The following is a 13933-nucleotide window of genomic DNA, read 5'->3' on the forward strand; positions in this document are numbered from 1 at the left end:
GAGGGGCAACATAAGAAAAAGAAGATTCTGGAACAGAGGTTCTTGGCCACATTGGCCAAGGGTTCTCACTAGTCCCTTAATGAAGAGGATCTGAATTTTCACAGGAGAACGTAAGTATGGCATGTGTCTTAGTCCATTAAGTGTTGCTATAAAGACATACCAGAAACTGGATAACTTATAAAGAAAAAAGACGTACTTGGCTTAGAAATTCTGATGTCTGGAAAAGTTCAAGATTGGGCATGTGCATTTGGTGACAGCCATAGGCTGCTTCCACTCCTGGCAGAAAGTGAAGGGGAGCTGGTGTGTGCAGAGGTCACAAGGCAAGAAAGGAAGCAACAGAGAAAAGGGGAGGTGCCACACTTTTTCACAACCAGCTGTCGTGGGAACTATTAGGCTGGTGCAAAAGTAGTTGCGATTTTTGCCATTAAAAGTAATGGCATAAACCACAATTACTTTTGTGCCAACCTAATAATCAAGAGAGTGAACTCACTTACCCCCAAGGTAGGGAATTACTGTAATAACAAAGGATCCATCCTTGTTGACTCAAGAACCTTTCACTAGGCCTCACCTCCCAACACAACCACATTGCAGATTACATTTCAACAATAAACCCAGGGAAGAGGGGTACCCATCCAAGCTATAGCAGCCTGTTAGAGTCAGTTGTATTATTTGTGCTTGTGACTGTAAGTGGAACGTATACAGATGACTTAATCACCTGAGTTTGGGATATTTCCTTGGCCATGTATAGCTTACTTCCTTAAATCTCAGTTTTTCCTATCTATACAACGGGGTTAATTATAACTCATAAAGTTATTGCAAGGATTAAATAAGAATGTGTAAAAAGAGCGTTTAGTACAGTTCCTGGAAAAAAAATACATGTTCAACAAATGTTAGCTCAATAAAATAGATTTTAGTAAATTTGAGTCAAGATTCTGCTGTTCAGTGTGGGAGACACCAAGAATAGAGTTGTCTTTGTAGATTCTGTCTTAGCGAGGTTTATTCTGTTTCAATTTCTATAGGCCGTAACAAAAATAGATGGAACAGATATAGGACAAAACCACAAACTCTTTGAAGAAAACCCTGCCCAAAGTAATGGATGTATTCATGTCAAATATATTCGGGTACTAAAAGGTCTATGAAAATTTTGAACAAGAAATGATGGGGATGATGATGATGATGGAAATGATGAAGATTTCGATAACTAAATTTACAGAGCATTTACAATGTGTCAGACACTGTTTGAAGTATCACACATTCACTAATTGAAGCCTCACAACAACTCTATGAGGTAGGTATCCTCATGTTACAGTAGAAGACAATGAGACACAGAGAGGTTATGTGACTTGTCCAAGGTCCCCCAACTAGTAAGTGGCAGAGGTGGGGTGGAAGGAAGGCAATGTGACTCCAGTGTCTGGGGAAGGACAAGGATGAATCTTGGCATTTGAAATCATTCTTTTTTTTTTTTTTTTGGACGGAGTCTCACTCTGTTGCCCAGGCTGGAGTGAAGTGACGCAATCTCAGCTCACTGCAAGCTCTACCTCCCGGGTTCACACCATTCTCCTGCCTCAGTCTCCCGGGGAGCTGGGACTACAGGCACCTGCCACCATGCCCGGCTAATTTTTTTTTGTAGTTTTAGTAGAGACGGGGTTTCACCATGTTAGCCAGGATGGTCTTGATCTCCTGACCTCATGAGCCGTCGGCCTTGGCCTCCCAAAGTGCTGGGATTACAGGTGTGAGCCACCTTGCCCGGCCTTGAAATCATTCCTGAAGGAAGCAGAGGGGAAGAGGATACTTCTGTTAGTACTGAGCATTTGTTCAAAACTGGAAAGGACATAAAAATATGCCTAGGGAATGTGAAGATTCTCATTTGCCTTGGAGAGGCGTTTGTATAGGGATAATCATGGGTTATTGCCAGATTGTAGAGGGCTTTTGGTTCAACATCAACACATTTGGCCTTAATTTTATGGCTAATGGGCGGCACAGACTTGTGTTGCTGTAGGATTAATTTGAAAGGGATTATCTGGGGCAGGCATGGTGTCTCACACCTGCCTGCAATCTCAGCACTTTGGGAGGCCGAGACGGGTGGATCACCTGAGGTCAGGAGTTTGAGACCAGCCTTGCCAAGGTGGTGAAACTCCATCTCTACAAAAATACAAAAATTAGCTGGGCATGTTGGTGAGCGCCTGCAATCTCACTTACTTGGGAGGCTGAGGCAGGAGAATCACGTAAACCCGGGAGGCAGAGGTTGCAGTGAGCCGAGACCGCACCATTGCACTCCAGCCTGGGCAGCAAGTGTGAAACTCCGTTTGAAAAGAAAAAAAAGAAAAAAAAAAGAAAGAAAGAGAGAGAGAGAAGAAAGAAAGAAAGAGAAAGAAGGAAAGAAAAGGGATTATCTGAATAGCTTGAAAGAGAGTACAAGAAGAGGTAGACAGATTAACTATGGGGCTATTTCTGTCAACTGGAAATCCTAGCCTAACTTTGAGGCTGGGCTGCAGTAACGGATTGAGTAGATAGTGCAAAAACACAGAGGTCCCATTTGCATTGTGATCCATGCACGGCTCTATGTAGGCACTTGCCTGGGGGGCAGAATGAGACGGTGGGAAAAGCATGGGACTGGGGTAACGCAGACCGGGGTGCAAGATTGTTCCTCCACATCTGATGGGCCAGGAAGCCCTGGGAAAGTTCCTTAAACTTTCCTAGCCTCAGTTTCCTTACAGGATTATTGTGAGGAATTTTTTTTTTTTTTTTGTGGCGATTGAATGACGTTATGAAAAATTCATTAAATTTTAATGCATAATTTAATTAAACTCACTAAATACCTATCCCCTTTCCCTTTTAATCCTTTCTCTGCCCCACACTTCAAGAGTGTTGGCTCTAAGAAGGAAGGGACATATCCCTAGAAAAACATGACATCAAGCAGGATGAGCCATTGGATTGGGTGAATTGCTGGGTGTGGGTGACAACGCTGAGTCTTGGAAACAATAGTACTGTTTACAGATAAAGGAAAGGTGGGAGGAGGAGCTGGCCCTCTAAGGCAGACTTTTTAGTTTTTATTTATTTTGAGACAGAGTCTAGCTCTGTTGCCCAGGCTAAAGTGCCGTGGCATGATCTCAGCTCACTGCAACCTCCACCTCACGCGTTTAAGCGGTTCTTCTGCCTCAGCTTCCCGAGTAGCTGGGATTTCAGGTGCCCACCACTGACTGCACCCATCTAATTTTTTGTATTTTTAGTAGAGACAGGGCTTTACCATGTTGCCTAGGCTGGTCTCGAATTCTTGATCTCAAGTGATCCGCCCACCTCGGCCTCCCAAAGTGTTGGGATTACAGGCGTGAGCCACTGCTCCTGGCCTAAAGCAGACTTTTTTTTTTTTTTTTAAGGGGCTCAGATGTAAAATACTTAGAGAACCCTCTAAAAATCTCTTTTATATTCACAGAATATGCATGAGAAGCCTTTTCTCAGAAGCCCTGACCTAGGTGAAGATTTACATCCACATTTAGATATTTGTAATTTAAGATACAGAATTAAACTCCATGCATTTGGTAATTATGTCTCAAGGACTCCTGAAGCTTTTGCCTTCTAGTTTTTGACTTCAGTCCAGCCTTCCCTGCTGGCTAACAGAGGCTGCTCTACATAGAGTTTAGCACTAATTACTTTGCCTCAATATTTTCTAATCGATCCACTGTTTTTCAGGCTATCTTTAGCTTTTGATAATTCCCTTCATTTTTTTTCTTTTAAGAAAAAAACCATGTATTATTTCTTATATTTTCTCCAAAACTTCTGTTGATTAGGACTGTATGACCATGGAGGTAAGTATTTATTTTCACCTTCATAGTGATTTTACTTAACTGAAGTCATAGAGACTCACATCATGACATTCTCTTAATTTAACCTTGCATTTTTTTTTTTTCTCTTTTGAGACATAGTCTTGCTCTGTCATTCAGGCGCTGGAGTGCAGTGGTGTGATCTCGGCTCACTGCAACCTCTGCCTCCCAAGTTCAAGTGATTTTCCTGCCTCAGCCTCCCGAGTAGCTGGGATTACAGGAGTGTGCCACCACGCCCGGCTAATTTTTGTGTTTTTAGTAGAGACGGGGTTTCACCATGTTGGCCAGGCTGGTCTCAAACTCCTGATTTCAAGTCATTTGCCCACCTTGGCTTCTCAAAGTGCTGGGATTACAGGGGTGAACCACTGATCCAGGCCTAACCTTGCATTTTTAAAGAGTTCTATTGTAGCTGATGTGTGAGGCTACACATTAGGGGATACATAGCTTCTTATTTTCTGTGCAGGATCTGGAAGGAAAACCTGAAATACCCGTGACACTCCCTTTCCTGCTAGCTGTGTGGTGTTATGATATGGACTGGCAGGACTTAGCTTTCCCAGCAACACTGAAGGACTCACCAACTTCAAGTTCAAACTGTCCTCATGTTCACCTGATTTTGGGAAGTATTGCATCAACACATTTTTGCAAAAAGAATGGAACTTTAAATGGTTTTCTTGGCATTCTCTTTCTCTTTATACTTGAGCAATAAATGTGTGTGGAAGTCATTCCAGCCAACAAGATTGTCACCAGCTGTATTAACCTAAAAGTAGAGGAAGAATGAAGAATCCCTGAAAATCACATGTACTGTGCCGGTGAGTGATTGCCTTTAAAACGTTGAGATTCATATGCCCTGCAGAGGGCAATCTTTCCCCTTGCCTAAAATGTTTTCACTATTCAAAATGCATCAGTAAGTCCAAGGAGCGACATCCCAAGAGGGCAGAAATTAAGAAGGCCTTCTGGGTTCAGTATTGACTGTAAATGCCCACTGGAAAGGAGTAATCATTGATGATACCCTTGATTATTGCTACAATCTGTTCCTTTAGATTCCTGGGGCTGGAGTTGAGGATTTCACTTTAAGAAAGATCGAGACAGACTGAAAGCAAGAGAGAAGCTTGTAAGAGGAAGTGGGAGGATGTTAACGGTGAGAGTTGGGAATTTGCTCATGAGGCCGAGTGGCTACCACGATCTCCAGTATAGGCTGAATGTGTGTCGCTCCGTTCCCCTTCTACACTCTGTAAGAGGCCTGCCCTGTTCACAAGGCCAATAAGGAGTTAGATTTTAAGGCTTGTTGAAAATAAACTTTGGTAATCCCAGTGCTTAGAGCCCAGTGACATAGAAAGTAGAGCCTTCTTCAACTTTTGGAGAGCAGACTTCTAGGGGGATGAGGTAGGAAATTTACCTGGGGGAATCCTGCCCAGGGCGTCACCTCAGCTTTCTGATCCTTGGTTTTTGTTTTTTTTTTTCCAGGATCCCAAAGAGAGGCACAAATGGTGTGTTCAAGCTTCAGACTGAACTCCTCTGAGACTTTTCTCTTCTCCATAATCATAGCCAGATGAAGAGAAGGACGTGGCCCCACAAATTCAATGAGTGTGTCTACCTTTAGAATACTTGTGATTACACAAGTCCCTAGAGGCAGGTGGGGCAGAAACTTCTTTGTGAAAGTCAAAAAGTATCTTAGAAATGTACAAAAGTACAAGACTTACTGAGGCACAGAAAGCAATGACTCTTATTTTCAAAGGGAGCCCAAGAAAAGTTCTTCGAATTTTTCATCTTGGCCCTTTTACTTTTCAAATGCCTTATTTTGTCATGCTTTGTGTTTGTAGCAATTTGTGAGCAGAGGGCATCTCATCCTTTGTTCAGCGTGGACAGAAAAGACCATGAACACCTCCTTGGTTGCATGTAGATTTTTCCATAGAACAGTGAAAAAAGAGTGGAAAACTTTGTTCCAGCATCCTTGCATGGAAGTAAAGACTTCCCGTGAAACCAAAAGTATAGCTTCTCTCTGACATCTCTTGAAATAAACACTTCTCAGTCAGAACTTAACCCCCATAGATGGCACTTCAGGTTGGGCCAAAAATGGTAGAAAGCATATGGGATCTCTGCTTCCAATAGCATTTGACTATCGTTCTGCTATAAAAACACATGCACAGTATGTTTATTGCAGCACTATTTACAATAGCAAAGACTTGGAACCAACCCAAATGCCCATCAATGATAGACTGGATAAAGAGAACGTGGCACATGTACACCATGGAATATTATGCAGCCATGAAAAAAGAATGAGTTCATGTCCTTTGCAGGGACATGGTTGAAGCTGCAAGCCATCATCCTCAACAAACTAACACAGGAACAGAAAACCAAATACCACATGTCCTCACTCATAAGTGGGAGTTGAACAATGAGAACACATGGACACAGGGAGGGGAACATCACACACACGGACCTGGTGGGGGGTGGGGGGCAAGGGGAGGGAGGGAGAGCATTAGGACAAATACCTAATGCATGCGGGGCTTAAAACCTAGATGACTGGTTGACGGGTGTAACAAACCACCATGGCACATGTATACCTATGTAACAAACCTGCACATTCTGCACATGTATCCCAGAACTTAAAATGAAAAAGCAAAACAACAAAACAAAAAAACTTCTCAGGGGTTAATGATGACTTTTAGTGCATTTGTAAGTATTTAAGAAAGAAGACCAATAAGAGTAGGTTTTCAGAACATGGTGCTTAATCTTCTTTTGCTTGAAGTAGAAAAATAAAGGAGAAACAAATCCTTGCAGAGGAGTTCTCTGTGGGAGATGAAGGTCAAGCAAAAGGGAAAATGTAGCCAGTTTATGATTAACTTTACTCTTGAGAGGTGAAGCAAATTGAATTTCTCCAGGGTGATTAGATTAACCCTTAACAAGTTTCACCCAGAGAAAACCATTTGTGAATTCCTAGAAGATTATTATGGCACTCTGTGGGCGGCAAACCACTCAGGCGCCAAGGCAAGAGACCAAGGGCACGAGCTGTTCCACTATAATAAAGAAAATACGCAGAATAAGAATAGTTGTGCTAGAAATAGATTATAGATATTATATATGAATATCATTAATCATTAGTTTGTAGCATTACTCTTTATTCCAATATTATAATAATCATTGCTCTACAATTATAACCTAGGAAAAACCAGGCCATACAGAGATAGAAGCTGAAGGGAGATGGTAACAAGTGACCAGAAGACAAGTGTGAGCCCTCTGTTACACCCGGACAGGGCCACTAGAGGGCTCCCTGGTCTAGCGGTAACGCCAGCACCTGGGAAGGCACCCATTACCTAGCGGACCTTGGTCTAGCGGTAGAGTCAGTGCCTAGGGAAGGCACCTGTTACTTAGCAGACAGGGAAAGGGAGTCTCTTGTTCCCCAGTGGAGTTAGAGAAGACTCTGCACCACCACTTCTTGTGGAAGGCCTGACATCAGTCAGCCCTGCCCACAGCCATCTGGAGGCCTAAATGTCTCTCTGTGATGCTGTGCTTTAGTGGTCATGCTCCTGTTTCACCTTCATGTTCCACACTGTACACCTGGCTTTGCCTTCTAGACAGCAGTAGTAGAATTAGCGAAAGTACTAAAAGTCTTTGAAATGTGTAGAAGAAATAATGGCATAAGCTGTTCTCTCTCTGCCTTGGCTGTTAAACAGGGAAGGGCCCCCTGTCTGGTGGACACATGACTCATGTGACCTTATCAATCATTGGAGATGACTCATAGTCCTTACCCTGCCCCTTTTGCCTTGTATCCAATAAATAATATCACAGCCAGACATTCGGAGCCACTACTGGTCTCTGTGTCTTGGTGGCAGCGGTTCCCCGGGGCCCAGCTGTCTTTTCTTCTATCTCTTTGTCTTGTGTCTTTATTTCTATGATTTCTCATCTACACACACGAGGACAAAAACCCACAGACCCTGTAGGGCTGGACCCTATATCTGGCGCTCCAAAGTGGGTTTCTCCCTCACTATGTGAAGTTGCGGCTTAAGCGTGGGATTCAGTGGAGGATTTCGATGACAGATTCCTGAGGATTGCGGTCAGTAAGCTTGGTGGTAAGCTTGGGCACTCAGAGTATCCCGGGGACACCATGGGACAAGCCAGTACTAAGTACTCGGCTTATTGAAACTTTATAAAAACCCTCCTGTACTATCGCAACCCTGTCCCTGTTCAGCCCTGCCATAAGGCTTTCAACCTCGCCTGTTTGGCTGGGTTTGGCTGGTAATGAGGCCCTCAACCCTATTCCCCCTCCCAGCCTAGTTTTCCATTTCTCATGCCTGTTTCTCTTTTGGAAAATTGGGCTCCCTTGAAGCCTGGTTCTCTTTCGACAAATCAGGCTCCCTTGAAGCCTCAGCCTCCCTTGAAGCCCGGTTCTCTCTCAGTAAATCAGGCTCCCTTGAAGCCTGGGTCTCTCTGGGAAAATCAGACTCCCTTGAAGCCTGGGTCTCTTTTGACAAATCGGGCTCCCTCGAAGCCTGGTCCGCAGTTACCGCGGCAGCCTGGATTTCAGGCCCACGAAAGACCTGCTCAGCAGGTAATCTTGTCTCATCCTGGTTTACAGGTTCTCAACTCTTCCTCCATTCAAAGTTCCAATCTTTTTTCTGCTTCTGGTCCGGTCGCTACTGTGGTTGCCACCACTACCCTTGCCGCTCACAAGCAATAAGTTACATACATTCCTCAAAATGATACTCCTCTTATGAGGGCTATAGCACAGGCAAGAGAATATGGGGATCCCGAAACCTGGTAATTTCCTGTAATTTTACAACCCCCAATACCTGCCGTCCCTGTGGCACAAAATCAGTCACAGCCTGCTGATCGCGCGGCACCTTCACGCTCCGTGTTAATATGTTATTTTTCTGCAGTACAACAAGCAGTTGTAACAGCCAGTTTGATTATTGCCCCAGAAAAAATCCAAACTTCTTCTCCTTGTCACTATTTAGGAGTGCAGCTAGAAGACAAGGTTATTAAGCCCCCAAAATCATTGTTCCCCTCACCTGATTACAAGTCTAACAGGCTTTTGCAACCTGTATTGCTTGGCAAGTACATTTGGCTGGTTTTCCAGGTATAACTGACAATCATTTTAATGTAAAACTATTCTCGTTCCTTAAACTCACTTCTTGGATCTTGCCTAACATTACTAGAAACACCGCATTAGCTGAAGCTGTCACTATTTTTACTGATGCTTCCTGTAATGGCCAAGCAGCATATACAGGGCCAAGAGAACGTGTCCTTAACACACGAGCTACTTCAGCACAACCAGCTGAGCTGATCGCTGTCATGGCTGTTCTTGAAGCTTTTCCTGAACCAGTTAACATTGTTTCTGATTCGGCATATGTAGTACATGATGCTCGCAACATTGAAACTGCCTTAATCCAGTTTCTGCTTGAAGATCACCTACTTTTTCTTTTTCAAAGGTTGCAGTCAGAACAAGGTCTCCTCCTTTCTACATTACTCACATTCAGGCTCACAGGCCCTTCTCCGGACCCCTCTCAGCAGCAAATGCCAGAGCAGATACATGAGTTGCTCCTGTTTTCACAGACAGCAGAAAATTTTCACGCTTTAACTCATGTCAATGCTGCAGGACTCCGAAAGAATTTCCCCTTCACATGGAAACAAGCTGAGACCGTTGTATGTCACTGTCCTACTTGCCAAGTATTAATTTTACAGCCACTTTCCTTACGAGTTAATCCTAGAGGACTTTCACAGAATGCTCTTTGGCAAATGGACCTGACTCATTATCCAGCTTTCAGCAAACTCTCCTTTATACATGTAACTATTGACACTTTTTCTCATTTTATCTGGGCCACATGTCAAACAAGGGAAAATACGGCTCATGTTAAATGGCACATACTTTCATGTTTCTCGGTTATGGGCTGTCCTGAGAAACTAAAAGCTGACAATGGTCCTGGCTACACTAGTGCCACTTTTAAAAAGTTCACTCAGACATGGGCAATTACTCACACAACTGGCATCCCCTGTAACTCTCAAGGACAGGCATTGGTAGAACGAGCTAATAAAACACTCAAAGATCAACTTCGAAAACAGGACACTAAAGCGAAGAGAGATGCTGCTACTCCTCATGCCCAGTTAAATCTGGCTCTTTTTACACTAAATTCCTTAAACCTAGTAAGAAATCAACCTTTCATAGCAGCAGAACAACATTTCACTGGAAATAAGTTTGATCCACAAAAAGGAAAGCGGGTATGGTGGAGGGATGCAAAAACTGACAAATGGGAATTAGGCACTGTGGTAACATGAGGTAGGGGTTTCGCTTGTGTTCCCCCAGGAGAAGGACAACAATCCGTGTGGGTTCCCTCCCAGCAACTGAAATTGCATCATAACTCCAAGGATGAAGGGCTATCAGAAATACAAGGACTGCCAGACTGCTCCAAGGAATCTACAAAGGGACTTTTGTTTTTATTTTTAAAGTAAATTCAATTGTATGGAATGATTGTAATGCTCCAAAGGCCATAGTGTTCCAAAGGCCATAGCGTTCCAAAGTCCAGCTATGGGTGTTGTTATTGACTGGGCTACAAGAGGGTATTATTGGCAGAATTGCTGTGGCCAAAATACAAAATCCTCGGAGTTTAATTATTTGTTAGATTATGTAGAGGACGGATGGCAGTCTTACAGGTTGAGGGAATGGGTGTCTCCTTACCCATTTAAATGGATGGACGCAGGTATCGTTCCTCCTAGACCAAAAATGATTCATCCAATTGTTACCCCAGAACATCCTGAGTTACGGAAATTATCTGCAGTCATGACAGGAATAAGGATATAGAAAGCTACCTATCAACTCTCTCCTACTAATACCAAGACACCTATATTCAAGATCACCTTGATGTCAGGACAGGTGATACCTAACAGGAGCTGTGTCAAACCCACCTATATGCTGTTAGTTGGAAATATTAGTATCATTCCCAATACACAAACTACAGAATGTGATCATTGTAAGCTGTCCACGTGTATCAATGCTACTTTTAATCCCAGGACAAATATTCTCTTGGTGAGGGCTGGGGAGGGGGTATGGATACCTGTTTCTTTACATCATCCATGGGAGTCTTCCCCCTCTATACGTATAGTTAATGAAGTTCTTAAAGGTCTCCTCAAAAGAACTAAGAGATTCATTTTTACTCTTATTGCAGTCATTGCAGGTCTAATTGTAGTTACTGCAACAGCGGCAACCGCTGGAGTTGGCCAACGATCCACAGTTCTGTTCAAACTGCTCAATATATTGAAGCATGGCAGAAAAACTCCTCCAGACTCTGGAATTCTCAGACTCAAGTTGATTAAAAGTTAGCTAATCGAATTAATGACCTCCACCAAAGTGTAGTCTGGTTGGGTGATAGAGTTATGAATTCGGAACACCATATGCAATTATAGTGTGATTACTGCATAACACCTTATGCTTATAATAAAGATCAACATAGCTGGGAAAAGGTCTCAAGACATTTAAAAGCCTGGGATGATAACTTAAACTTAGATATTTCAAAACTTAAATAACAAATTTTTGAGGCCTCAGAGGCTCATTTAACTACTGTTCCTGGCTCAGACATTTATGAAAGAATAACTAAAGGATTATCTGATCTTAATCCCTTTAAATGGATCAAACCCCTTGGAGGATCATTGTTGTCATTGGCATTATTAATATTGGTATGTTTATGTTGCCTACTTTTAGTCTGCAGATGTCTCCAAGGAGTCTGAGGACAAGTCCGAAGTCCACAACAAGAAATGACGGCGAGAGCGATCCTAGTCAATGAAAAGGGGGCAGATGTGGGTGGCAAGCCACCCAGGTGCCAAGGCAAGAGACCGAGGGCACAGCTGTTCCAGTATAATAAAGAAAATATGTAGAATAAGAATCGTTATGCTAGAAATAGATTATAGATATGATTATATATGAATATCATTAATCATTAGTTTGTAGCATTACTCTTTATTCCAATATTATAAAAATCTTTGCCCTACAATTATAATCTAGGAAAAACCAGGCCATACAGAGATAGAAGCTGAAGGGACATGGTGAGAAGTGACCAGAAGAAAAGAGTGTGAGCTCTCTGTTATGCCCAGACAGGGCCACTAGAAGGCTACCTGGTCTAGCAGTAACACCAGTGCCTGGGAAGGTGCCTGTTACTTAGCAGACCTTGGTCTAGCCGCAGCATCAGTGCCTAGGGAAGGCACCCATTACTTAGCAGACCAGGAAACGGAGTCATCCTTTCCCTGGGGGAGTTAGAGAAGACTCTGCTCCACCACCTCTTGTGGAAGGCCTGACATCACTCAGACCTGTCCACAGCCATCTGGAAGCCTAAATGTCTCCCTGTGATGCTGTGCTTTAGTGGTCACACTCCTGTTTCACTTTCATGTTCCACCCTGTACACCTGGCTTTGCCTTCTAGACAGCAGTAGCAGAATTAGCGAAAGTACTAAAAGTCTTTGAAATGCGTAGAAGAAATAATGGCGTAAGCTGTCCTCTCTCTCTGCCTTGGCTGCCAAACAGAGAAGGGTCCCCTGTCTGGTGGACACGTGACTCACGTGACCTTATCAATCATTGGAGATGACTCACAGTCCTTCCCCTGCCCCTTTTGCCTTGTATCCAATAAATAACAGCGCAGCCAGGCATTCGGGGCCACTACCGGTCTCTGCATCTTGGCGGTTGTGGTCCCCTGGGCCCAGCTGTCTTTTCTTCTGTCTCTTTGTCTTATGTCTTTATTTCTACGATCTCTCATCTCCACACACGAGGAGAAAAACCCACCAACCCTGTAGGGCTGGTCCCTATAGCACTAGATTTTCCTCTTTCTCTAAAACCAGAAAACACAATGTCCTATGACAGTAACCCAGAAATAAAAAGAAGTTACATCTAGTACAGAGAACATACAAAGAGGTTCCTTGCAACTTTAAAGTTCTAGGAAAGGCAGCAAAAAAGAAAACATGATTGATTTCTTTTTTACGCTTCATGAGCATTACAACTTCTTAAGGCAGAGGAGTTTTTCTAAGACTCTGCTCTCCGTGTTTTCTGATTTCACAGAGAAGAAATAGAAATCCAACCCTTTCTGGAAGAATAATCCTATGAGATTTAGGTGAAGACAAGATTCGTGTTAGAATCCAGCTCTTCAAATAGGGCTTGGTTGATTCATTCCTAAATGATTTATGAAGAAGCTGATTTTTCATTGCTGTTGTCATAACTACAAGCTGTGCTTGTTGTTTCCTGGAACTCAATTTTTATGGGCAAAGGCTTAGGAAAATGGTCTATAAAAGTCCTCAGCAGTTCAAGGACCTATTGGTTCAGTCTCCTCTCAGTTCTCCTGCCATAGAGCGTTGTTTTTGGTGTCATTGGTCTCAGTGTTGAGGCCTGTTTCTCCTGCTTCTGGGAAGTCGTTATCAATAACAATGAAAACCTCATGTATCTGCTTGTTGTATGAGCAGAATTTCCTGTGATGTGTTCAGCTCTTTGAGATCTCATTAGATGTTTCTCTATGTAAGTATTCCTTGGCCAATAAAGTTTGAACATTTTGAAGTTAAGCAAATGTAATCTGTTATTCCTTTACTTCCAAATTTCTCAGATTTTTTATAAGCTCATGTGCATTGTGAATCTCCCAGAAGACATATACAACACAAAGCATTTCTCCAAATTTTGGTTACAGATGCCCTTTTTGTCAAATATCTTGATGGACTAGTGTCCTAAAGAACATACTTTGGGAAGTGCTCTGTTACTTCAACCTGTGCGTTAAAACCAACTTCTCCCGGCAGACATCTAGTCCCCAAAAAGCCTACAAATTAAGGTTTTAATGAAAAAAATTTGTCAAGTAATAGATAGAGTCCAAGGATTCACCTCATAACAAATCATGGTATATACTTAAGCCTTTGTGTCTTCAGATCATGTTCCTTTAAAAAGGATCTGTATTGATGTGTTTCATAGAGAATAGCTAATTTGCAATGACATTTCCCTGTTTTTTTGAAATGGTTAATAGATTTTGAAAATATTTTTCTCAAAAAAATCTTAGGTGTATTTGGAGGTGTGTGTTTAATGTCAGCTATCTATGTCTAGAATAGACCACCAGCATAGTGATGTTTCAGCCAACTGGAAGGCAAACTTTTGGGTAC

The 13933-nt window shown here is 42.7% G+C and overlaps 1 long non-coding RNA gene across 1 annotated transcript in view; it reads left to right on the top strand.

Moving 5' to 3' along the window:
• The window catches only part of LOC144335903 (uncharacterized), a 58087-nt gene extending 51835 nt beyond the window's left edge, over nucleotides 1-6252 (top strand). Inside the window, exons 2-3 of the long non-coding RNA XR_013407111.1 lie at nucleotides 4285-4630; nucleotides 5286-6252. This is a non-coding gene — a long non-coding RNA (uncharacterized LOC144335903). The remainder of the gene's footprint in view (nucleotides 1-4284; nucleotides 4631-5285) is intronic.
• Nucleotides 6253-13933: the final 7681 nt, after the last annotated feature.

This window comes from Macaca mulatta, chromosome 16 (genome assembly GCF_049350105.2).
Source record: "Macaca mulatta isolate MMU2019108-1 chromosome 16, T2T-MMU8v2.0, whole genome shotgun sequence".
NCBI lineage: Eukaryota > Metazoa > Chordata > Mammalia > Primates > Cercopithecidae > Macaca > Macaca mulatta.